The sequence below is a fragment of the Schistocerca piceifrons genome, chromosome 3 (assembly GCF_021461385.2).
Source record: "Schistocerca piceifrons isolate TAMUIC-IGC-003096 chromosome 3, iqSchPice1.1, whole genome shotgun sequence".
Classification (NCBI taxonomy): domain Eukaryota; kingdom Metazoa; phylum Arthropoda; class Insecta; order Orthoptera; family Acrididae; genus Schistocerca; species Schistocerca piceifrons.
The window spans coordinates 355,225,704-355,252,154 of record NC_060140.1 but is presented as its reverse complement, the minus strand read 5'-3'; the positions used below and the strand labels follow the sequence as shown (position 1 = coordinate 355,252,154).

Here is a 26,451-nt window from a genome sequence, read left to right as displayed (position 1 = left end):
TGGTCCCAGGCCAGGTCGAATAGGATCTGTACTTTGCTTACAAGATCAGCTGACCTCAATCCTCTCGGTCATTTAATAATTGAAGTACACAGCACTCACGTTGACAGTGTTGAAGAACACCCGAGTAGCGAATTGTACAGTACTGTCAAGTTTTACGAGTTCATCTGTTTGTACAGTCTCTAACATTCTGCGTGGTGTCTGTTTGTTCTAAGTCGTGTCTCCCTACCACTTTCGCGCAACGACGCTCTGAGCGTGTTTTTTAGGGAATTGACTAGTTTGAACCTGGGACCTGTTGCTGGTAAGGAGACGCCAGACCACACATGACATGTAGAATTCAGAAGAGTTCAGTGAGACTAGCGATGATATAACCAAATACTTAATGATTTCAGCGTCAGCTCCACTGCACTCCCCATAAAAGAATCTTAATACTGCCTAAATTTAGTGGAAGGGGTTCCAGGCTTTCCTATTTTTAGTTAGCTGGTAAAATAACGTCGAAAAAGCAGTTAAGTTTACCATCGGATATTTTATTCTACTCACAAAACATTGTTTATAAATTGCACTATTGATAAAAGGAAATGTTTTAATACAGGATGATAAAAACCAACTGCGTACAACAAAAATGTGAACGAATATTCACTGAATGGGTTTCCAAGTTCTACAATGGATCGAAGGATGACCTATGCCACATCACATCTATAATCTAGGTTTAAATTAAGTTTCACAAAAGAGAAAACTCTCAAAATGGTCTACAATGACCCTCAATTATCTTCAATTACTTATCTAACTTGTCGTAAATTACAGTAGCTGATGTGGCTTCTCAATAATTATATAACAGAAAAATCATCGCGTTTCAGATTTTAACTTACGTAGCAAATGTGAATACCATGAGCTTGAATTGACGATCGACACTAGTATTACTCAAAATGGGGGTGTAACAGATGAGACTTCTGCAGTTCTGAGTGAAGCTTTATGCGCTGTTATGCGGCATCGCGTGCGTTCATTACCATGTCGTTGGTTAGGCAGTGTCAGGGGGCGTCAGGCGACGCAGCTCCATCCAGCTCGCCGTCTCGGAAGCAACTCCTTTCTAACTTCTCGTTATTATAATGTACCGAAGTTGGTTTTAAAAAAAACAATCTGGCTGTGTTTTCATCTGACCAATCAGGGTCTCAATGTTATAAGCTCCGCCTACAAAAATTCTGTCTATCCAATGAGAAACGTTATACTTTTCGTGGTGGGGCAATGTTTTTGAAGTTTGCTACGTAACACAGACGCGAAAAAGTCTCACGCTAAAACTTGCAGCTGATGTGGCCCTTTTAGTGTTATCATAAGATTTATACTGTTCTTCTGGAGGGCTCTAGCTTTTAACAAGCCCTGGGGGGTGGTTCTGGCGGTTAGCTGGAGACGTAGGTGTCCGTCCCTTATCGTAGGGCCTTCCAGCTTAACACGGTTCTGCTCTTGGCTTCTCGTTTCTCCCCTCGGAACTGCGTCTGTCTCACGGTGGGTAGGTATAACATGCATTTAGGCATTCTTGTGTTAGTCTGTGGTATTCCATTTGCTCACTCGTCACTCGTATTACTTTGGTTAATTTAATGTCACGATTTATTCGGAGCTATGTGACATACTACTGGATTTGCTTATCACGTCAGGGTTTTCATGGAAGGTGTTGGATTTGCCTGACACCTTACAAGTCCTATCAATTTTTACGAGTTCATCTGATGTTCATGTGGAGGAGGTTGACATAATTTGCGACCCACTGCAGAGAAGAATGGAGTATTGTATCCAAATTCGAAGACGACACGTAAAACATCTCCTTCGACGGTATGAGTGTAGGGTAAATTCTAAAATTTAGATGTTGAACTGACAGTGTACTTATTTTTGAGGTAGCACATAGGCAAGTTTTGACACTATTAGACGGTGGTACTAACCAGGATAATACTTCATAAAGAAGTCAGCGGTGTCCTTTAACCACGCGTTGGCAGTTATCTATCTGACAGGTCGTTTGCGAAGCCGTATGTAGAGGAGCTGTTTGCTACTATTATGGTATACATTCATCTGTGTTAGTTAATTCTGTTACTTATGATACATCTTATACTGACAATAACATGACCTATGAAACCCAACTACGTCGTTAAATAAATTGCCGAACTATTGATTATGAATTAGGTTAGTGATAGTGAAGCAGGTGGATTATCGTACGTGTGGCGGAAAAACACGTAGAAAATGTGTAAGAATCAGGACATAATTACTATTACGAGAAACCACAAGGGAAGGAACTCTGTTATAGACAGCAACTAGTATCGCAGTTATCAATAAGATCTGAAACAACAACCAAGATTGGAGATGAAACTTCCTGGCAGATTAAAACTGTGTGCCGGACCGAGACTCGAACTCGGGATCTTTGCCTTTTGCGGGCAAGTTCTCTACCGACTGAGCTACCCAAGCACCACTCACGCCCCGTCCTCACAGCTTTAATTCCGCCAGTACCTCGTCTCCTACCTTCCAAACTTTACAGAAGCTCTTCTGCGAACCTTGCAAAACTAGCACTCCTGAAACAATGGATATTGCCGAGACATGGCTTAGCCACAGCCTGGGGGATGCTCTACCGACTGAGCTACCCAAGCACGACTCACGCCCCGTCCTTACAGCTTTAATTCCGCCAGTAAAGCTGTGAGGACGGAGCTTGAGTCCTGCTGGGGTAGCTCAGTTGGTAGAGCACTTGCCCGCGAAAGGCAAAGGTCCCGAGTTCGAGTCTCGGTCCGGCACACAGTTTTAATCTGCCAGGAAGTTTCATATCACCGCACACTCCGCTGTAGAGTGAAAATTTCATTCAAGATTGGAGATGATTGTATTGTTCTGCAGACATGCATGCATGTATGAAGTAACAGACACTGTCGACGATCTAAAGACGTGTTAAATTCTCGAGACGTATTCACCAAGTACTAATACGATTATAAATCAGTTGTACAAATCATTAGTGACAGTGGCACATTTTCATCCGTCCCTAATCATCTGTAAAGCTGGTGTATAATCGTATTCGCAATTTGTGAATACGTTGAGATAACACCAAAATTTATTTGAAACGTAAGAAAAATATATTTCAGAAAAATAGTTTGTTTACTCTGTCACTGAGCAGAGAAATCAAGTGATACTAAAAGTTGACAGCGGGGAATTTAAAATTGAAATTCGGAAAAAATTTTAAAAAAGCTATTATGAGTAGCTATTTACGTTTGTGGAATTTTCTCGTAATCGTTTCCGTGTATGAGTATACGTGTGCGTAAGCCTGTAGTTTAGTAATATTACTTACGTCGATATTATACAACCTTTGAAGATTCTAAGCAATACATTTTTGTTTTCTGTCACGATTACTAAAACAGTGATAATACCGTAAAAGAGGCCGTCATAGTAATCCTCTGAAAGAGAATGTTAGCGAACAAGCTTAAAGAGATGAGACTGTTGAATGCTAAAGGTAACGACAAGCCTGGGGCCCACTACGCAATCCCAATATCGCCGCGTGATAGCGTGTCACGAAACTCAGTCCCGGGAGCCGTTTGCAAACTGCGACGGCAGCACTTGCTGCACGATATCGTGCCAGGGGGAGTCCTTCTGGAGTCCTTGTTGGCAGGCCCGGTGAGTCTTCCCACAAGGAAGCAATTTCCGGCCGTCCTTTCGCTTGCACGACGCCGCCGACACAACAGCTCTCTCCCGCTACCCTGGCAGTCACTGTGGCAATTACCTGAGCGACTGGCGACTGTGCACCTCACTCCCGTACTGCTCGAGAGAAAAAAAATATTCATTACATTCTAGGAAAGTCTTCTTCACCTACGTGTGGTGAAACCTCATTAATTGCGGCTAGTCGAGATGAGTACCAGCCCGCATTATTGGATGCCCGATTTACGTTAATACACTACTGGCCATTAAAATTGCTACACCACGAAGAGGACTTGCTACAGACGCGAAATTTAACCGAAAGGAAGAAGGTGCTGTGATATGCAAATGTTTAGCTTTTCAGAGCATTCACACAAGGTTGGCGCCGGTGGCGACAACTACAACGTGCTGACATGAGGAAAGTTTCCAACCGATTTCTCATCACAAACAGCAGTTGACCGGCGTTGCCTTCTGAAACGTCCTTGTGATACCTCGTGTAAGGAGGAGAAATGCGTACCATCACGTTTCCGACTTTGATAAAGGTCGCACTGTAGCCTATCGCGATTGCGGTTTATCGTATCGCGACATTGCTGCTCACGTTGGTCGAGATCCAGTGACTGTTAGCAGAATATGGAATCGGTGGGTTCAGGAGGGTAATACGGAACGCAAAGGCAAAGGTAACGAGTTCGAGTCTCGTTCCGGCACACAGTTTTAATTTGCCAGGAAGTTTCATATCAGCGCACACTCCGCTGCAGAGTGAAAATTTCATTCTAGAAACATCCCCCAGGCTGTGGCTAGCCATGTCTCCGCAATATCCTTTCTTCCAGGAGCGCTATTTCTGTAAGTTTCTCAGGAGAGCTTCTGTGAAGTTTGGAAGGTAGGAGACGAGGTACTGACGGAATTAAAGTTGAGGACGGGGCGTGAGTCGTGCGTGGGTAGCTCAGTTCGTAGAGCTCTTGCTCGCGAAAGGCAAAGGTCCCGATTTCGAGTCTCGGTCCCGGACACAGTTTTAATCTGCTAGCAAGTTTCATATCAGCGGACACTCCGTTGTAGAGTCAAAATTTCATTCCAGAATACGGAACGTCGTGCTCGATCCCAACGGCGTTTTATCACTAGCAGTCGAGATGAGAGGCATCTTATCGGCATTGCTGTAACAGATCGTGCAGCTACGTCTCGATCCCTGAGTCAACAGATGGGGATGTTTGCAAGACAACAACAATCTGCACGAACAATTCGACGACGTTTGCAGCAGCATGGACTATCCGCTCGGAGACCATGGCTGCGATTACCCTTGACGCTGCCTCACAGACAGGAGCGACTGAGATGGTGTACTCAACGATGAACCTGGGTGCACGAATGGCAAAACGTCATTTTTCGGATGAATCCAGCTTCTGTTTACAGCACCATGATCGTCGCATCCGTGTTTGGCGACATCACGGTGAACGCACATTTGAAACGTGTATTCGTCATCGCCATACTGGCGTATCACCCGGCGTGGTGCTATGTGGTGCCATTGGTTACACGTCTTGGTCACCTCTTGTTAGCATTGACGGCACTTTGAACAGTGGACGTTACATTTCAGATGTGTTACGACCCGTGGCTGTACCCTTCATTCGATCCCTGCGAAACCCTACATTTCAGCAGGATAATTCACGACCGCATGTTGCAGGTCCTGTACGGGCCTTTCTGGATACAGAAAATGTTCTACTGCTGCCCTGGCCAGAACGTTCTCCAGATCTCTCACCAAATGAAAACGTCTGGTGAATGGTGGCCGAGCAACTGGCTCGTCACAATATGCCAGTAACTACTCTTGTTGAACTGTGGTTTCGTGTTGAAGCTGCATGGGCAGCTGTACCTGTACACGCCATCCAAGCTCTGTTTGACTCAATGCCCAGGCGTATCAAGGCCGTTATTACGGCCAGAGGTGGTTGTTCTGGGTACTGATTTCTCAGGGTCTATGCACCCAAATTGCGTGAAAATGTAATCACATGTCAGTTGTAGTATAATATATTTGTCCAATGAGTACCCCGTTTATCATCTGCATTTCTTCTTGGTGTAGCAATTTTAATAGCCCATAGTGTATTTTCTAAAACTAATATCTGGAACTATAATTAGGAATACAGCATGCAGTGTAAGTAAGGCGCACATCAGAACTAGATGAACTGGACAGTGTAATTGATTTAAGCGCTTCAAAAGTAATGATCAAGTAAAAACGAACAGTAGGATTCGTGAAATTATAGTTATCGTTTTATTCCAGGGTTACATAAAACAAACTTGATATATGTAATACTAAATTTACACCCACATTAATACTCCGAAAGCCACAATACGGTGCGTTGTGGAGGGTACGTTGTACCACTACTGGTAATTTCCCTTCCTGTTCCACTCGCAAAAAGGGCGAGGGGAAAACGACTATGTGCATGCCCCCCGCACGAGCGCTAATTTCTCTTATGTTCACGGTTCTTTCTCGAAATATACGTTGTCTGCAGTGGGATCGTTCTCCAGTCAGATTAAAATTCCAATTCTCTAAAAGTTCTCAACAGTGTTCATCACAAAGAAAGCTGTCTTCCCTCTAGGGATTCACATTTGAGTTACAGAAGCGTCTCCGTAATGTAGCTGCGTGTTGGTCGAACCTATCAGTAACAAATCCAGCAGTCCGTTTCTGAATTGCTGCGATGTATTCCTTTTATCTGACCTGGTTAGGATACCAAACTCTCGAACAGTACTCTCGAATGGGTCGTATTAGTGTACTGTATGCGGTCTCCCTTAGAGATGAAGCACACTTTCCTAAAACTCGCCTAATACACCGAAATCGCCCATGTGCCTTGCCCAATACAATCCTTAAATAGTCGTTCCATTTCATATCGTTTTGCAAGGCTACGCCTAGATATTTAATTGTCCTCACTGTGAAAGGTAGTTATTCTGTATTCGAACATTATGGGATTGTTTTTCCTACTCACTAACATTAACTTACATTTCTTTACTTTTAGAGTGAGTTGACATTCATCACACCAACTAGAAGTTCTATCTAAGTCATTTTGCATACCCTACAGTCACTCAACGGCGACACGTTCTCGTGCACTACGGCGTCATCAACAAACAGCTGTAAATTGCTGCTCACCCTATCCGTCAGATAATGTATGTACAAAGAAAATATTCGCGGTCCTGTCACACATTCCGGTGCCACTCCTGATTACACTCACTTGCGAAAAGATGTCTGCACTTAACACATTCATGCCTGTTTTCCACATTTTTTACATTTTGCAACTACTTACAGCTGTGGTCCAAAAGTAACCTTTGATGAACATTTTTCTAGTTCGAATTTACATATTACTGGATGTTAACGGTTGTACCACTTCACGCAAGGGTCGTTCGCCTTCTATGTATTCCTTCACATACTGTCTTTCCTTCTGTCTACTTTATGTACACTTTCCAGTTAGCACGGTCTGTTGAAAGAGTGCTCTGAGTGGTGAGCAGGTTTGCCCCAGTGATAGACTGGTGCTCAAGTAAAACAATTATGAGGGGGAGTTGGAAAATAAGTTTCCTCTGTCGACTGTGGTCAGAGTTGTGAGTGAAAAGGAAAAAAAGAGAATGCGACATTAAAGATAATACATATCTTTATTTTTCTACATAATTTCCAAGTACATTGAGACGTTTGTCATGCCGCTTTATAGGCTTCAAAAAGCCTTCTAGGAAAAAAATCAAGGCGTTGCATATGGAAGAAGCGTTGAACGGCTTCTTTGACGTCAGCGCTGCTGCCGAAGCGCCTTCCGCCAGGAGTCTTCTTCAAAGCAGGAAACAGATGGAAATCACTTGGTGCGAGATCCGAACTGTAAGGCGGATGGTGTAGGCGCTCCCTACCAAGAGTTGCCATATGGTTTTGTGTTGCCGTCGCCGTGTGTGGTGTCGCATTGTCATCCAACAGCAGAACGCCAGATCTGAGAAGGCCAAGTCACTTTTTCCGAATCACCTCTTTCAATTTCGACAGAGTGGCGCAGTACCGCTCAGCATTAATTGTTGCATCCTCCAGAAGATTCAGCAGCAAAACTCCTTTGGCGTCCCAGAAACGGTGAGTAGCACTTTACCTGCAGACGGCGTGCTTTTGAACTTCTTTCGGACAGGTGATGACGGATGTTTCCACTCCATGGATGCGGCCTTCGATTCGGGCGTGTAATAGGGGATGCATGTTTCATCCTCCGTCACAATCCGAAGCAGTAAGTCATTGCCAGATTCATGGTAGCGCACGAGCTGTTCCAGGCTGAAACGCCATACGTTGTTCCATGTGTGTCGGGGAGAGTTGGCGGAGCACCCATCGTGCTGACACCTATCTGTATCGAAGAATGTCGTGAATTATCTTGTGAGCTTGCTCATGTCCGATTCCAAGTCCTGACGCTATTCCATCGATGGTGATACGCCGGTTCGCTTTAATCATAACATCCACCTTTCTAACATTTGCATCTGTAGCGGCCGTGCGCGTCCGTCCAGGTCTCGGTGTGTCCTGCACTTGCTGACGTCCATCACTGAATTGGTTCAAATGGTTCAAATGGCTCTGAGCACTATGGGTCTTAACATCTGAGGTCATCAGTCCCCTAGAACTTAGAACTACTTAAGCCTAAGTAACCTAAGGACATCACACACATCCATGCCCGAGGCAGGATTCGATCTCGCGAACGTAGCGGTCGCGCGGTTCCACACTGTAGCGCCTAGAACCACTCGGCCACTTCGACCGGCATTTCTCTGAATTGCTGGCACCGTCTCCGCACATTTGCGTGAACATCACACCAGTCCCATACACCTCAACAAGGCGGTTATGAATTTCTGTGCGTGATACTCCACTTGCCCATTCATAGTGGATAAAGACTGAGCGGCTGGCCTCCAATTTGCGCAGGCACTGCGACAGCGCCATCTGTTTGACCGCGGTCGATCTCTACCCAATGGTGTATCGGTGTCTTGCACGTGCTCGTTCACCTGCCGTGTCGTCATTCGCCCATATCGCACAGCTTTGTCCACAGTCGACAGGAGAAAGTTATTTTCCATTTCTCCCTCGTACTTTTCAGTTACGCATTACTCCGTAGTCAATGTGAGGGACGTTAGGCCGGGAATCAAATTATAGGTTGACATCAGCAGCGCGTTCCTCATTCTTGCTGCGTCTGCCGTCTACTGGACAACGCCCATGCTCCGGCGACTCAAGTGCGGTTCGCTTCCTCTGCGGTGACAAAGGAAGGTTGCTGTGGACAGAATACTACCTTCTGACTCCTGGCAGGAGTGTGGCATCTGCAGGCACACACGGCAGGTCTGTTGCACTGTGGCACCAGGTACCTTTGGGCGGGCTTCGTGAGAGAGACAGCTGCCACGATCAGGTCAGGAACTAGTGGCTGAAGCTGGTGGCAGTCAGTCGTCTCATCATCACGCATAGCTCTGCCATCGTGTTAATACCTCCAGGCTACGAATGAAACTTTTTCAAAATTCGCAGTTATTTATACTGTTCTGGGGGGGGCATTGTTGCACTAATGCTTGGCACCCGGTCTGTGGCTGACAGCATTGTTCTTGCCCTGGTGTGTGACAGGTTCTGCCCAACCGGTTAGCTCGTATTGCAATCCTTTTGCGTAGATATTACTACAACCAACACGTCGCCACACTGCAGTTACCAGCCTGCGGTAGCTAATGCATCGATCTGTGTAGGTTACTTACATATTCTTACAATTTCACTTAAAACTAGGTAATTGGGTGGCCAAAGTACAGCAGGATCTGCTATGCCCAACAATACGTTGGCTCTCCCATTTCTTATGCAGATGTTACAGGCGTCAGGTATCACGCGTTCAGTTTTATTAAGCACCAGACTCATTTCCTTACCACTTCTGACCACCATTGTCACGTCGTCATTGAACAACATGAGGATGATTTGCAGTCCACGACAAGCAACTGTCGCCCTGAGACAGTGCTGTACTTCTCTCGTTGCCTATTCGAATTACCAAAAAAATATCGTTGGCGACAAGGAGCTACTCTGCAACAGGTTATCAGTGATTCTGGCTTGTTGGATCATTCCGTTAGTGCCGATTACTCTGGTATGCTATGCATACCAAGTGTGCATTACCTCACTACCCTTGTTGTTTATATCGTGTCTTGTGACCATTACACATTGTCAAAATTTGTAGGCAAGTCTACAATTCGCAATCAATTCCTCTATTATTAATTACAGTTCTCAAATGGTCTCTTGAGTGCTTCAGCTTCTGTCCGAACAAGACTCGTGCCCTCCTAATTTACTTTCAATTTGTGCTACCCGTTTTCGATAATTCTGTGAGCGGAAGCACGAAAAAGGCTATCCCTTCCTGCTTTTTACGTGAAACTCTTTCGCGTTTGATCTTTCATTGCGTCTTTGGCGCTATATTTTTGATCAGTATTTTGCTTTTCATACAAAGGTCTTTGGTCAAACAATACCTCAGATTCAATTTTACACCTTGTAGAACATATAGGGAAACGTCCTTTTAGCTGCTTAACATTTGATGTTTAGACTACATGTGCGTGAAACTTCGAACTATTCCGGAAGGTGTGGCCTCCTGTGGCCGTTATCGGTGGCACGTCGTGACCTTACGGTAAACAAGTACAATGGTGACTAAGGTAAACGCATGGCGCTGTGAATGATTTCAAGGTAGACGTGCGTATACTATTGCTTCAGCGTAGCGTGTCCTTGTGAAATATCATGATGACAAATCACGATACTGCGAGTTCAGCGCCCTCACTCCCAGGTGCAACAACGTCGTGACCGACTAATACTACAACTGAATTCTCTGTTGCGGAAAACAGAAAAGGTGTGAACATTCGTAAATATATGTGTGCAGTTTATGGAAATGAAACACCTGAGTAGAATACTACTGGACGATGGGCCAAGACAGTACGCGAAGTGCAGAAACTGAGCTCCATGATCGGCTACGTTCTCGACGTCCTGTCACAGTTACAGCTGTGTGTGTGTGTGTGTGTGTGTGTGTGTGTGTGCGTGTCTATGTGTAATTACTGACACTCTTAGCATTCGAAAGTTTGCTCTGGATGGGTTTCTATGAATGTACACAACATATCAAAGATTCAAAGGAAAACCATTTCCCTCTGAAGTGTTGTAGCAGTTTGAGGCCCTTGAATAGGCTGTATTGTCACGAATCGTTACAGATGACGAATCCTGCGTGCATCACTAAGATCTTTTACCAACAGGGTGTTACACAATGCTGGTATAAGGCCATAGAACTTAACTGAGGAAATTTAGCAAAATAGTACCCGTAAAAGAAATGTTGACTGCTATTTTGACCAAATTTTAACTCCTAAGTACAAATATGTCCTGTGAAGAAAATTTTGAGCAACTCTCGTAATAGTGACTATTCTTGAAAATACTTTTGCATTAGAACTAAAATTACCAACTTATTTTCTTTCAGGCTTATGCTTTCATTGAATGATTACTAGGTTTCCTTCAGAATAAGTTGTCTCTACCATCGTGTCTCCGTTTATAGAGTAACATGAAGTCATAGGGAACGTTGGCTCCTAGACCAGCAATATGACAAACTCTGCTCAAGTTCTGTTAGTAGTTGCCTGTTTCATTTCAGCCTATTGAGGTCAGTGTGTTCTATTTCTATTTTTTCTTATGTAGCGTGGCAACGTAACCACCCTACTGATAGCACTGCTAAAAGTCTACGGGGTAGGATTTTTACAGTCGCTTATCGTGTGCTAATGTTTCTGCAAGCTACACTTTGAGGTACTGGTTTACAAAACTCGTGTGCTTCACGAAATGACAGGCCCCTGCGAGTTACTGCTGGGGTATTAATCATTTTTGGCTAGGGGATTTAACTTACCCGAAAAAATTTGAAGGCAACGGTAACTCAGTCCTTACAACCATTATAGAAGGCACCTCTGCAGGGCTTAATAGGGAGCTTAGAGCTGCTAATTACTTACATTTGTTGACCCAGAATGCGACGTTCGTAGGGACTGAGTTGTGGGTGTTTGCCTGTCATTTTAAGGGATATTTTATCAATCCTATTTTCTAGGGAGGTTTGTACTCTTTAGGTTTTACCTATTCTTTAATTTGTTAATGATAAGGAGAGGATCTCTATTAATTGATATTTACTGACTACCTATAGCATTTGAAAAATTAGCCAAATGTCTATTGGAACTGGTTACTGCCCATTCTTATGCAACAGCTGGGGCTCTCATATCATACATCATGACCAATGGTCTCTCTAATAAATAGGATTTACTTTCACCACGTAATTATGGAAAGGGAGAGGGGAGCGCAGGCCTGGCTTCAGTGGAATTTTATGTAGCCACACAATTATACCTAAAACCATGCCACCTATTGATATAAAGCTTAACTACCATAGGTCACACAGAAGAAGTTCAGCAAAAGACACTTCAAGGGAACTCGGTCAGGCTGGAAGAACATCTGGCTAAATATTTCAAATTTCATTAAAACGTGCACTGAAGAGGGGGATCAAGTGATCCACGTGACTATGACTGGCAATTTTGGTTTAACATTGCGTTCCGAAACAACATCACGTTAATGAGCTGGGGGGGGGGGGGCAAGAACATTTACTATCATATGGCGGGTAAATTTTGCAAGTCTCCATCCCTGCAGAATAAATATTAATAAAATCGCAATCTTCTGCGATACAATATTTTACGCTGAATATTTGGAAGTATACTTCATTGTATTCAAATCAAAGTAGTTATGGGGGTACACGAAACATTTACTATCAAACGACAGGAAAAATTGTGCAATTCCCCGATTCATCGATAGGCATTAAAATCGGAACATTTCATAGACACAAGAGCTTAACCCGGATATTTTATGTAACGCAATTCATTATAAGTAAATTAAATAGTTATGGGGCACAAGAAACATTTACTAATTATCACACTGCTACTAGTTCACACACGTGGCCAAGTTGGGGGAGCCAACAGAAATGCATAACTTCTGTCACACAAGATTTTTTTCTGCCGTGTCTTCCACTCACCAATTACCATATAATTATTTACTCATAGCTTGTATAAACTGATCTGGCCGACCTTCCTATTAACGACAGTTAACACAGTTTCACGCCGAAGAGAATACGCGCACATTTAATGATTACGAGTTCTAATGCTACGCAAAAATTTACAATTTGGGAACTGAGCAACACGAAACTGTACTGAAGCTACTGGATATTTTAGGAACGAAACTGCACTTTACTAATGTGACTGTTGCTGCAACGGACCACATGGCGGGAAACCGAGTACACAAAGAAAACATATCGCAAATTATACAAACTCCCCAAAAATATCACTTTGAAGAAATGGCTCTTCTCCAAGCACTATGGGAATTAACACTGTGAAAGAAACACGACATTAAAATACGTTAAATGAATTATCTTCTGTTACGCTCAGAGCATTAATACGACCTTGAGCTTAAGGCCCATGGTGCGTGCCTGATCAAGGCACAAACGCGATGTTCTTACTGAAATTTATCAAATTACGAAAATGAACTCCCTTATGGGGGGTTTCGCGATGATCTCACACTTGATTTCCACAACTCGACCTTAGTAACGAACTGATTTGACACATTCTAATACCTTTGATAATATTACCATAAAACCGAGAGCTAAGTCTTCAAGAGCTGCACAGCGCCCCTGCCCAGGAACCAGTGTCCTGCGGGCCGCGTCGCCTAACGGGCGGGGGTGGAGGGGGTGGTTCGCTACCTTACAGAGCCAATACTCGTGCCTTCGCAACCTGTCTGATGTGACTTGCACGCTATGTCTTTGCTTGTGGGTTGGTGCTACCATACCACAGAACCCCTCTACTCAAGCGATGCTATAACTATTGACTAAAGCTTTCTGCTACTTCACATTATTTCTCACTCATAAAGTCCAGGTCGCATAAGGGGAAGGATGCAGGGAAACGCGGCACACACTAAATAAAATCAGTGAATAAATAAAGAGACGCCGATTGGTCTATTCTCTCCTGCTTCTTACCAACTGATTTATTATCGTTGAGAAAAAAATCTCTCGCTATTAATTCTCTTAAACCGGAAATTTAATGAGAAAAAGTATGGAACGGTGAACAAGTTCCCTTTCACTGTGAGCATTGTTAGAACTAGTCCGCCCCGGTAGCTGAGTGGTCAGCGTGACAGACTGTCAATCCTAAGGGCCCGGTTTCGATTCCCGGCTGGGTCGGAAATTTTCTCCGCTCAGGGACTGAGTGTTGCGTTGTCCTAATCATCATCATTTCATCCCCATCGACGCGCAGGTCGCCGAAGTGGCTTCAAATCGAAAGACCTGCACCAGGCGAACGGTCTACCCGACGGGAGGCCCTAGCCACACGACATTTCCATTTTTTTATTAGAACTTAGTATTACATTGTAATACGTTATAGCGATCGTCCAAATCGCATTTTCTAAAAATTGTGCATAGCAAAATACTGAATGGTTTTACTGAAAATTTGGGTGAACTTAGCGATTCTGTGACCTTCAATGTTGTGTTTGTTGTGGGTGAAAATCAGAAGTGCAAACGTGTGGTACGTGCTGAGAACAATGATAAGGTTCTTTGTATCAATGTACGTGCTGAGAACAACGACGAGATACTTTGTACCAATGTATTTCATATGTGTTTGAAGATGCCTAATGGCCGTCACAAGAGAAGAAATTAATATAATATTAATACCCAACACAGAAACGTAATTTAGTAACATAAGTGCAACTACGGCCACTGCGTTTTATATTGAGCTCATGCTACTTTTTTACATAATTCAGGATTTACATGTTGCCTTGGGAACGTTTTTTATCCAGAGTAAAGGAGGCAATAGATGGGGCAGGTCTGCAAGCTGTTCTCTGTACACTGAGTAAGCGATTTAGAAAATCAAAGAGAAATTTTGAAACAAAATTAAAGCTTGGTGAGAAGAAAAAAAAATGTTACGTAGGTCGACGATTCTGTAATTATGTCAGAAACGTAAGGTACTTGGTTGATTAATTCAACAGTACTGATAGTGGCTTGAAAAGATGGATTAATTCAACAGTACTGATAGTGGCTTGAAAAGATGGTATAATATGAACATAAAATTTTAAGACAAGAGTAATCGAGTGTTGTCGAATTGCCTCAAATGATACAGAAGGAATCAGATTAGGAAACTGAGTGTGAAAATTAAAAGATTTGCAATTTCAGCTATAAAGTAATTGACTATGGCAGAATTAATCATCAGTACAAAAAATACAGATTAGCCATAGCAAGTGATGCTGCTGTCTGAGAACTAGCAGTGGACGGCCGTCTTGTCAACAGCTGTACTGAACAGAATAAGAATCCGACTGCCGCAATATGAATTCAATGTCCAGCAGTAGGGATACCTGATAAATAGTGCAGATACATTTTGGGACAGTGGTTTCAGCAGAGAAATGTTTAAATACTGCATCTTGGACCACCGAAACAAAATATAAGAGAATAGGGGCTACATTTAGTCATCATCACCATACTTTGTGCCTGTACCTCTACATGGATTAAATCACAAACTTCTTCAGAGGCTGTCAGATGAAGACGTCCGACACCTTTGATGCTGAATTTAGAGTTCGGCTAGAATCGAAAGATGCGCTTTTAAAAATAAAGGTGTTACCATGCACAAAGAAAGAAGGAATATCGCACAAGAAGACGGCAAATCAGAGGGCGTTTCCCACACTACTTTATGGTTGGTTGGTTGTTTGGAAAAGGAGACCAGACAGCTTGGTCATCGGTCTCATCGGATTAGGGAAGGATGGGGAAGGACGTCGGCCGTGCCCTTTCAGAGGAACCATCCCAGCATTTGCCTGGAGTGATTTAGGGAAATCACGGAAAACCCAAATCAGGATGGCCGGACGCGGGATTGAACCGTCGTCCTCCCGAATGCGAGTCCAGTGTCTAACCACTGCGCCACCTCGCTCGGTACACTACTTTATGTTTATTGTTTACTAAAAGATAATGTAATGTTACGATAATAATTAATGTGAGGAGAAAAAGAGAAAATGTAAATAAAACAGCAATATTATTCGTGCTATTTTCCTCCAACGGCTACATCGGAAATATTAGTCCGGCGAGTCCAGTGTCTAACCACTGCGCCACCTCGCTCGGTACACTACTTTATGTTTATTGTTTACTAAAAGATAATGTAATGTTACGATAATAATTAATGTGAGGAGAAAAAGAAAAAATGTAAATAAAACAGCAATTTTATTCGTGCTAATTTCCTCCAACCGCTACATCGGAAATATTAGTCCGGCTTTGCCATGCTTTAACCGAATTTTGTAACTTCTCTACAGTCCGAGAGTGACACGAGATCGCAGAAGTACGGCTACCGCCTATAATATGCAGCCTGCTATGAGGAACGCGACGAATTTCCAAACTGCCACGCCGTGCAGCGTTCCTCACCCTGCAGCCACAGGGAAACAAACGATGGCGGATCGGCGTCACGTGCCCGCTAATGAACGCGGCTTGCGGTAACAAAAGGCTGCCGTGGTTGTGAGAAGAGGGTGGGGGGAGAGGGGGAGGCTGTTGAGCGCCGCTGATTGGCAGCGTCGGTAACTAGCAGGCAGCCAGCTACCTGCGCAAACAAGCTGCCTGCTGCGCGCACAGCTCGTCGCCTGATACATAGGCCACCCGCCATACCAGCCCCACCGCTCCGGGCGCACACCACCCGCGATGCAGCCATAGCCGCCACTGAGCCCACCTTCCACTAGGGCACAAATAGTCCGTGTGGTCACTGTTCAACAGTGTATCATTCCTCATTCAATGTTTCAGAAATTCTGAAGTACCAGTCTTATGACTCTCGATAATAGTTGACGTACTGTCATGACATGATGAAACTGTCTCCTTTCAAAAACAACTTCACTTGCAAAGAGTCCAATGATTACTTGTATCGATCACTTGACAATCATCTTCATCATCTTCAGATATAATTAATCAAGGCTTGTGAAAATTCAAGACTTTTTCGTGGAGCAACTCAATAAGAAACAATTAACTAAGAGCTCTATACCAGATTTGTAACAGCATTGAGTGGCTTTTCACAGTTGATCATTAGTGAGATTTGAAACCATCGTTAACGGATCGAAACTAATAATGACTTGTGACAATTCGCAACTTATAAACTTAATTTACCAATTTTTTGTGTACGCCAATGAGTTTTGAACTGAAATAAGTGTTGTTGGAAGAGTGCTCATATCGCTGGTGTCATTCGAATACTCTGCGTTTGACATGACAAGGAAATCAAAATTTTCCACCTTGGCTTTTATTAAATATATTTGCTCACTGCCGCGATTGCCGTCTATTATGCTAGTACTAGCACCTCAGTAAGTAAAGTGTCATTCCACAATCGTTTGTTTTAAAAGGACGTTATCCTTGACAACAGTGTTTACATATGTTGCAGACTGTCGCTGCTGGTATTTGCACTGTATGGTGGCATTTATTTTACGGGCATTGTGACCTGGTCCAAGGAATATTTTTCTACGTAACGTTTGGATCTCCAATGCTGAAGAGATCTTCAGAGGCTATATCAACGCAGAAAGCTGTTACAAACTCAAACAAGCTCAACAAGCCGAACTACTTAAACGTATCCACACAACGGTCTGTTCGTGATGTCATCAGACCGCAGCCTAAGATCGTGTAGTTGCGCAGGTGTGTGTATTGAAGCTTTATTTAGTACTTCCAATCATCTTCTTTTACTTATAGCTGTTTTTTGTTTCCTGAATTTATATGGTCTCTCTGTACATTCTGCACAGTAATGATCAGTTCTTGATAAAACCATGCTGTCAGAGAAACGAATTTGGTGGTTACCTAGTCCCAGTGCATCATCTTCTGCTACTGCTAGTTTATCTGCAATGCACAGACAACAATTACTCTTCTTTCCCTTAAGCTGGGTATTAACGCTACGTTCTGTAGTGCCTATGTACACTTAACAGCATGTGCAAGAGATTTTGCACTCCTGCTGTGGCATGCGCCAGGCGTAAGTTATTTACAGTGTTCCTATAAACCCGCACCGTCCTAGTTAGTTTAGACAGTGTATGAATACTGTGTCTTCAGAATACTCTGCTAAGGCGATCTGTGTCCTATTTTACGAACGACAGGCAGAGATTCCCTTTTGTTGGTTATTTTTCTTAGAAGCTCCAGATCTTTTAGGGTGTAGCGTCCTTATTAAGGAACATAACAGCAACTGTCCTCTGGACAATATGGGTAAATAGGCAGTAGCAGATGATGCACTGTGAGTAGGGAACCATTAATTACGTTTCTCTGATATCATTGTTTTATCAAGATCTAATCATTACTGTGGTAGGGCGTACAGAGATGCCATATAAATTAGAGAAACAAAAGAAAAACTGTAATTGAAAAGAGGGAGGATTGAAAATAGAAGAGTTGTACATGTAATTATAAATAAATAAGTCTCTATAATACATACCACAATTCCACACTCTAAGGCAGCGGTCTGGTGATGTCACGAGCCGAACTTTACGCGGATACGGATAAATATTTCAGCTTGTTTGAGTTTGTGACACCTTACTGACTTGTTATAACCTCTGATGAAGTCTCCGGCACTGTAACACGAAATGTTAGGCAGAGAAATATGAAATGAACGATAGCGTAATGACTATGAAGCCAATGTCACCATAATGCTAATGAGTAATGAAAACGAACTCAGCTATATTGTTACAAATTTATTGTGTTACGATCGGTTTCGTCCGTTGAACATCATCATGTTTTCAGTTTTACTTTTTTCCTTGTATTGCAAGGTCTGCTTGATTTGCTGCTCAGAGTATTTCCTGTCTACCTGAACAGGCAAAAGGAGCTGCCCTTGCAGTTCAACGAACAAGAGTAAAACAGACAACCTGATTGTGTTCAACGAACCAAACCGGTTGTGATACAATAAATGTGTAATACCACAGCTCAGATGGTTTTCATTTATCATTATCATTACTGTCGGCTGTGGTACTCAAAATGGTCAGGATTATATTACTGAAATAATTACATACATCATGTTGTTGTCGTGGTCTTCAGTCCAAAGACGGGTGTAATGCAGCTCTCCAGGGTACTCTATCCAGTGCAAGCCTCATCATCACCGAACAACTACTACAACCCACATTCTTCTGAATCTGCTTACTGTATTGATCTTTTGGGCCCCTCTACGATTTTTACCCCACACCCTTCACTCCATTATAAATTTGCTATCACTTGATGTCTCAGAATGTGTCATATCAACCGGTCCTTGCTTTTAGTCAAGTTTTGCCACAAATTTCTTTTGTCCTCAATTTTGCGTAGTATCCACTCACAACTTAAGCGACCTATACATCTAACTTTCTGTATTCTTCTGTAGCACCATGTTTCATAAGCCTCTATTCTTTTCTTGGTAAACAGTTTATCAACCATGTTTCACTTCCATACATGGCTACACTCTAGACGAAATCTTCGCAGAATATGTTCTAACACATAAATTTATGTTCGATGGCAACAAATTTCTCTTTTTCAGAAACGCAATTCCCTTTTCATTGTCGGTCTACATTTTATATCCTTTATACTTCGGCCGCCATCAGTTATTCTTCTGCCAATATAGCGAAACTCATCTGCTACTTTTATTTTCTCATTTCCTAATCTAATTCCCTCAGCATCACAAGATTTAATTTGACTGCATGTCTTCCCTTTTCTTTAGCCTTTGTTAATGTTCGTCTTATATCCTCCTTTCAAGACGCTGTCCATTCTGATGAACAAATCTCCCAATCCTTTGCTGTCTCTTAGAGAATTACAGCGTCGTTGGCAAACCTCAAACCTTTTATTTTTTCTCTCTGGACTTTAACTCCTACTCTAAATTCTTCTTTGGGTTCCTTCGTTATTACTTCAATGTACAGATTGAAAAACTTTGGGGTTAGGCTACAACCCCGTACCACTCCTTTCCCACCACTCTTCCCTTCCATGCCATCCGACTACATAAACGTACACTATGTGATCAAACGTATCCGGACACCTATGTGAAAATGAATTACAAGTTCGTGACTCCCTCCATCGGTAATTCTGGAAATCAATACGGTGTTGGCCCACCCCTAGCGTTGATGACAGCTTCCACTCTCGCAGGCATACGTTCAGTCAGGTGCTGAAAAGTTTCTTGGGGAATGGTAGCCCATTCTTAACGGAGTTCTGCACAGAGGACAGGTATCGGTGTCGGTTGTTGAGGCTTGGCTTGAACTCGGCGTTCCAAATCATACCAAAGTTGTTCTACAGGATTCAGGTCAGCACTCTGTGCAGGCCAGTCCATTACAGGAATGTTATTGTCGTGTAACCACTCCGCCACAGGCCGTCCACTCGGAATACGTGCTCGACGAAGTCGGCGTTCCAAAAAATACCAGAGGCGTTCTATAGGATTCAGGTCAGCACTCTGTGCAGGCCATAACATTACAGGGATGTTATTGTCGTGTAACCACTCCGCCATACGCCGTGCCTTATGAACTGGTGATCGATCGTGTCGAAAGATACAGTCGCCATCCCTGAATTGCTCTTCAACAGTGGGAATCGAGAAGGTGCTTAAAATATCAATGTAGGCCTGTGCTGTGATAGTGCCTCGCAAAACAACAAGGTGTGCAAGCCCCCTCCATGAAATGAAAAATACGACTACACCATAACACCACAGCCATCCCAATCTTACTGTAGACACTACACATGCTGGCAGATGACGTTCACCGGGCGTTCCTCATACCCACACCCTGCCATAGGATAGCCACATCGTGTACCGTGATTCGTCACTCCACACAACGTTTTTTCACTGTTCAATCGTCCAATGTTTACGCTCCTTACATCAAGCGAGGCGTCGTTGGCGTGATGAGTGGCGTATGAGCAGCCACTTGACCAGGAAATCCAAGGTTTCTCACCTCCCGCCTGTCATAATACTTGCAGTGGATCCTGATACAGTTTGGAATTCCTGTGTGATGGTCCGGATAGATGTCTGCCTATTACACATTACGACCTTCTTCAAATGTCGGCAGTCTCTGTCAGTCAACAGACAAGGTCGCCCTGTACGCGTTTGTGCTGTTTCACGTTCCCACTTCACAATCACATCGGAAACAGTGGACCTAGGGATATTTAGGAGTGTGGAAATCTCGCGTGCACACGTATGATACAAATGACACCCAACCATCTACCACGTTAGAAGTCCGTGAGTTCCGCGCTAGCGCCCCATTCTGCTCTCTCACGATGTCTAATGACTACTGAGGTTGCAGATACCTTGCAGGTGGCAGCACAATCCACCCAATACGAAAAACGTATTTTTCTGGGGGTGTCAAGATACTTTTGATCACATAGTGTAGGTTTGCCCTCCATCAACTTATCTTCTAAGAAAAGTCAATGGTCAGTACAACCTCAGCTGTTTCTACGTTTCTCCGGAATCTAAAGTGATCTTCCCTGATATTCACTTGTACCAGTTTTCCATTATTTTGCAAAGAATTCGTGGTAGTATTTTTCAACCATGACTTATTAAACTGATAATTCGGTAATATTCACATGAATTCTGTGGAACTGGAATTATTACATTCTTCAGTCTAAGTGTATTTTACCTACTACATACATTTTACAACCAGATGGATTAGTTTTGTCATAGCCGGCTTTCCCAAGGCTATGACTAGTTCTGCCGGAATGTTGTCTACTCTAGAGGCCTTGCTTCGATTTAGGTTTTCCAGTGTACTGTCAAATTCTCGTCGGAATATCGTATATTCAAAATGGTTCAAATGGCTCTGAGCACTATGGGACTTAACATCTAAGGTCATCAGTCCCCTAGAACTTAGAACTACTTAAACCTAACTAACCTAAGGACATCACACAACACCCAGTCATCACGAGGCAGAGAAAATCCCTGACCCCGCCGGGAATCGAACCCGGGAACCCGGGCGCGGGAAGCGAGAACGCTACCGCACGACCACGAGCTGCGGACTATCATATATTCCATCTCACCTTTATCTACGTTCTCTTCTCTTGCTGTAATATTGCCTTCAAGTTCTTCTCCCTTGTAAATTCCCTTCATGTACTCTTGCCTCATTTCAGCGTTGCCTTCTTTGCTTAATACTGGTTTTCTTGATATTCAGAGAGCGGCTTCTTTTTCTCCGAAGGCCTTTTTAGTTTTCCTATAGCGGTATCTGTTTTTCCTCTAGAGGAATATGCGTCTAAATTTTTAGATATGCCATCTAGTCTTTCCTGCTTAGAAATTTTTCACATCCTGTAATGCTTGTTTTCTAGACATTTGTATTCCCTTCCGCCTGCTTTTTTTGCTGGATTTTTATATTTTCTTCTTTCATTATCTACATTCAGTATCTCTTGTAACATCTAAGGATTTGTGCTAGGCGTCGTCTTTTTACCTATTTGACTCCGTGGTGCCTTATCTATTTCGCCTTCCAGAGCTACCTATGTGCCTTCTAATGTTTTCCTTTTTCCTTGTAACCTGTAAATTGTGGTCAGAGTGCATTTCTGCCCCTGGAAATGTCTTAGAGCTTAAAATATGTTACCAAATTGTCTTCATACCATACTGTAATGAATCTTAAACCCTCTGATGTCTCCAAGTCTATTCATCGTATGCAACTTTCTGCCATGATTCTTAAACCTAGCGTTAGAGATAATTTAACTATGCTCTGTGCAATAATCATCCAGGCGGTTTCTTCTTTCATTTCATTCCCCCAGAACACATTCATCTACTGTCTTTCTTTTTCTTCTTCTTTTCCAACTATCGAACTCCAGTCCCCCATTGAATTAAATTTTCGTCTCTGGTAACCATCTGAATAATCTCTTTTATCTCATCATACACTTCTTCAATCTCTTCATCATCTGTGGAGCTATTTGGCATATAAACCTTTACTACTGGGGGTGAGAGTATGAGGGGTGGCTTAGCGTCTGTCTTGGCTACGACAATGCAGTCATTGTGCTCTTCATGGTAACATATTCCAACATCTATTATCTGATTCATTATTAAACCCACTATGCATTATTCCTATTATATTTTCTATTTATAATCCTGTATTTACTTGATCGAAAACCTTGCTCCTCCTGCCACAGAACTTCACCAATTCCCACTGCATTTAGCGTTGACCTATCCCCTTCCATTCTTAAATTTTGTAACCGATCTGACCACTCTTGGGATCTAATAATTCACTTTCTGACCCAGGAATGCCTGTTTTGTTTCTTCTGATGACTACATCCTCCTGAGTAGTCCCTTCACCCCCCTCCCCCCCCCCCCAACACCTCCCGTATATCTGACTGGGCGACTATTTTACCTCCAGAATATTTTACCCGAGAGAATACCAATTTAAACATACAGTAGAGCCACATGCTTCGGGAAAGATAACGACTTTAGTTTCCCCATGCTTTCAGCCGTTCGCAGTATGAGCACAAGAAGGCAACTTGGTTGATATTCCAGGGCTAGATCTGTCAGTCATTCAGGCTTTTGCCAATGCAAACTATTGAAAAGGCTGCTACCTCTCTTGTATGGCCTCTCAATGGATACCCGTCCTCGGTGGCTGCACCTACAGTACAGCAATCTGCACTGCTGAGCCAAGGGATAGCAGAGTGATACACACGAGGAATCAAAACTCCGCAGAGAAATTTTGAGAAGAGGTAATATGGACCAAATAAAGACAAAATGTATAATAAAATAGGTCTCTAAAATATATACTTTAGGAGCTTTGAGCACTTGTTCATCATCTCTAATGTGAAAAATATCTGCCCTACTAAACTAGTGTTCACAGCTATTAAGGTAAGCATTTCTTTCACACATTTCTTAGCGGTCCAGACCATGTTCACTGAGCATTTTTTTCTCATTTGGTTCATACTGCCTCCTCCCAAAACTTGTAAAGCAAAGAGCTTTCAGTACAAGGTATGTGTTTCACACTACCCAAAATGAACACGTGCACATACCCATCTGGTATGCATTTCAGAACACATGTTTAAATGATTTTTTCCTTATTGTAATCTTTACCATAATATCTGGAAGTTTGTCGATGTAATTGTGGTTCACCATGCAGGTGAAACTGATCGCGGAACGGTCGTAAGTTCTCAACAGCAGTGGCACTCTATTTCTGTTCTGGTGATGAACGGTCCTATTCACACTACCGTATGAAGAGAGGTGTCAGAATTACTCGTTTCGATAACGGGGACATCGCCAGAGATCACTGCGTGGTGATGACAGGGCTCACAGTCGCCTGTGTCGGCCTGTAGTAGCGGATAAACGAGCCACAGGAGAGTACATCGCTCATGAATTTCATTCTACATAGCAGCAACCAATGTGCAGCCACGCAATTGAGAACTTAAGGGGTTGGAAAAAAAATTGTTTGCACCGCGAGAAACGCATGCTTGGACATAAGGACATATCGTAGCCAGGCCAGCAAGTGATATTGTTATATCTGACCACGAATGGCACTTGTACAATGTCCTCAAAACGCTGTAACTGCCGTTGGTAGATCAGATAAACTTTCTGTGTAGTTGTGCGTGCACTATGTCGGAGCTAAGAGAATTCGAACGTGGGCAAATTGTTGGTGCTCGTACAATGAATGCTTGCGTAACCAAGGTAGCGGATGTATTTGGTGTTTCAAGAGGCACTTTATTGGAGATTTATATTCGATACAGGGACACAAAGAGGACGAAAAAATATGTAGATTGACCCTGGAAGGCGGTCATTGAGAGGAGTGTGACGAAAAGTAAGAGGACGACAACTGCAAAAGTCTCTGCATATACGAAGCACTGAAAGAAAGTCGTTTCGTCGGATGAGACATGTTTCACACTTTTTCTAACTTATGGCCAAGTTTACGTCGCAAGATTGCTACATGGGCGTGTTTAGGTAATGATTTGGGCAGCCATAAAGGGTAGCATTAGTGCCAAGGATTATATGAGCATTGTGGGTGATAAGTCCATCCCATGGTACAATGTATGTGCCTCATTGGTGATGCTCCGTTCCAAAATGACCGGGTCCATGTTCACAACGCTCGCATCGCCCAGGCTTCGTTTTGTGAGCACGAGGATGAATTGTCGCATTTCCCCTGACCACCACAGTCAATGTTAGTCAGCCCTTCTGGTCTGCTTTGGAGAGATGGGCGTGTGACCGCTATCCACCTCCATCACCATTACCTGAACTTGCATTTATTTTGCAGAAAAAATAGTTTTAATTCCCCTAAAAACTGTACAGAACCTGTATTTACCCATTCGTAGACAGTTGTAAGTATTTTTGTAATGCCGATACTTTTTAATTTCAGTATTTCTGTCACACTCTGTACTTCCACGCTATGTCTGCCGACGCATCGCCCCACGTGCGACAATCACCTTATCAGACGTCCATTAGTACAGAGGTTTGTATGGATGTGTGTAGCCCCTTACTAGAGCTCGAACAATGGGAAAAGATCATTTGGACCGATGAGTAGTGGCTTCCATTGCTTCAGCCCAATGGCAGGGTAATAGTAGGCGAATTGGCCTCGATGACAGACAGGTCAATTTTTATGTACCTTTATAACATTTCCGAGGCTTCATCTGAGTCTCAATCAGGCACTGGCTATGCCCATGCACTAATGAGATTCCGGCGCCATTTCGATTGTGATACAAATTGTATAACCGAATTACGATACCACTATTTGACGGTGAAAATTTACGTCATTAATACTACAATAATCATGAAGATTAATCGAACAGTCGATTTTATAGTCATTAATTACATGTTGAGACATTAAAATGAAAGGCTTCAATTAGCTCCTCCCAAAGCCAGATGTCAGTGTGAAAAACAAAACATTGCAAATATGAACACAAAAATAACTTTAAACAGAGCTATGTTACTAGTATTGTTATAAGCCTTATAAATAACAACTGACTTGTTTCTGTCGAAACCATTTGATTTTTCAAGGCTGGTAGATTGGGAAAGTCTCAAGGAAAATTCCGGTCATGAAATTCAGAAAAATCTGTTAACTATAGTTTTGTTGTTGTTATTGAAGTAATGGAGCAACTTCGAATGTTAGACTAAATCGTTAACCAGTTGCTAATCTGACCGATGAAATGCCGTTGTGGTCCCCCCCCCCCCCCCTCCTTCCTTTAAACGTTACAAACGCATTCTCCTAATGAGCTCTTGTTGACCTAAAAATCCCTTGTTGTCTCCTGGTGCCGATTTTTCCAAGTAATATGCCATCGACAGCTTCTCTCATTGTCTCCCCATCTCACTTTGTTTTCCGAGAACGATCTCTGACAAACGAAGGACAGATTAAATTATGCCTGCCTCTCTCTCTCTCTCTCTCTCTCTCTCTCTCTCTCTCTCTCCCCCTCTGCCTCTCCCTCTCCCTCTCATTTCTCTGACGCACTGCCTGCTATCTCCCACACACCGTACACTGGTAGTGGGGGTGGGAACGTCGACCGCTGCAAGTGCAGTTTTAATGAGAAGAGTTGTAATACGTTGAAGCGTACTCCAGAAGCTCTCTCGGTCCTACTTCTATGAGTAACGTACTGGAAACTGACAAAAATTTACCAAGTTGCAAGTTGAAGCACACTTCTTTTCAGTAGGTGGATTATACTTCGAAGTGGCTGGGATTCGTCCACATATTTCGTATTGTTTTTAAATTAACAGTGAAATTTTAACGCAGCGCTTCATCTTACGTCATATTTTGTCTGTTTCTCTCTCTCTCTCTCTCTCTCTCTCTCCCTCCCTTTAGAGACTGTAATGTGTTATCGAAAGCAGCATTAATTTGTAACGATAATGTGGCAAGATACCAATTATTTGAACTTAACTTTATTCAGTCTTCAAAGTTAACGTGAAATTTGTGTCATCCATTAATTACGTCTCTCGTAGGTG

The 26,451-nt window shown here is 43.0% G+C and overlaps 1 non-coding gene across 1 annotated transcript; it reads left to right on the top strand.

Moving 5' to 3' along the window:
* The first annotated feature begins 2,688 nt into the window (after positions 1-2,688).
* On the top strand, positions 2,689-2,763 carry Trnas-cga. Its single transcript has one exon. It is a non-coding gene; the product is annotated as a tRNA-Ser (tRNA).
* The last annotated feature ends 23,688 nt before the right edge of the window (positions 2,764-26,451 follow it).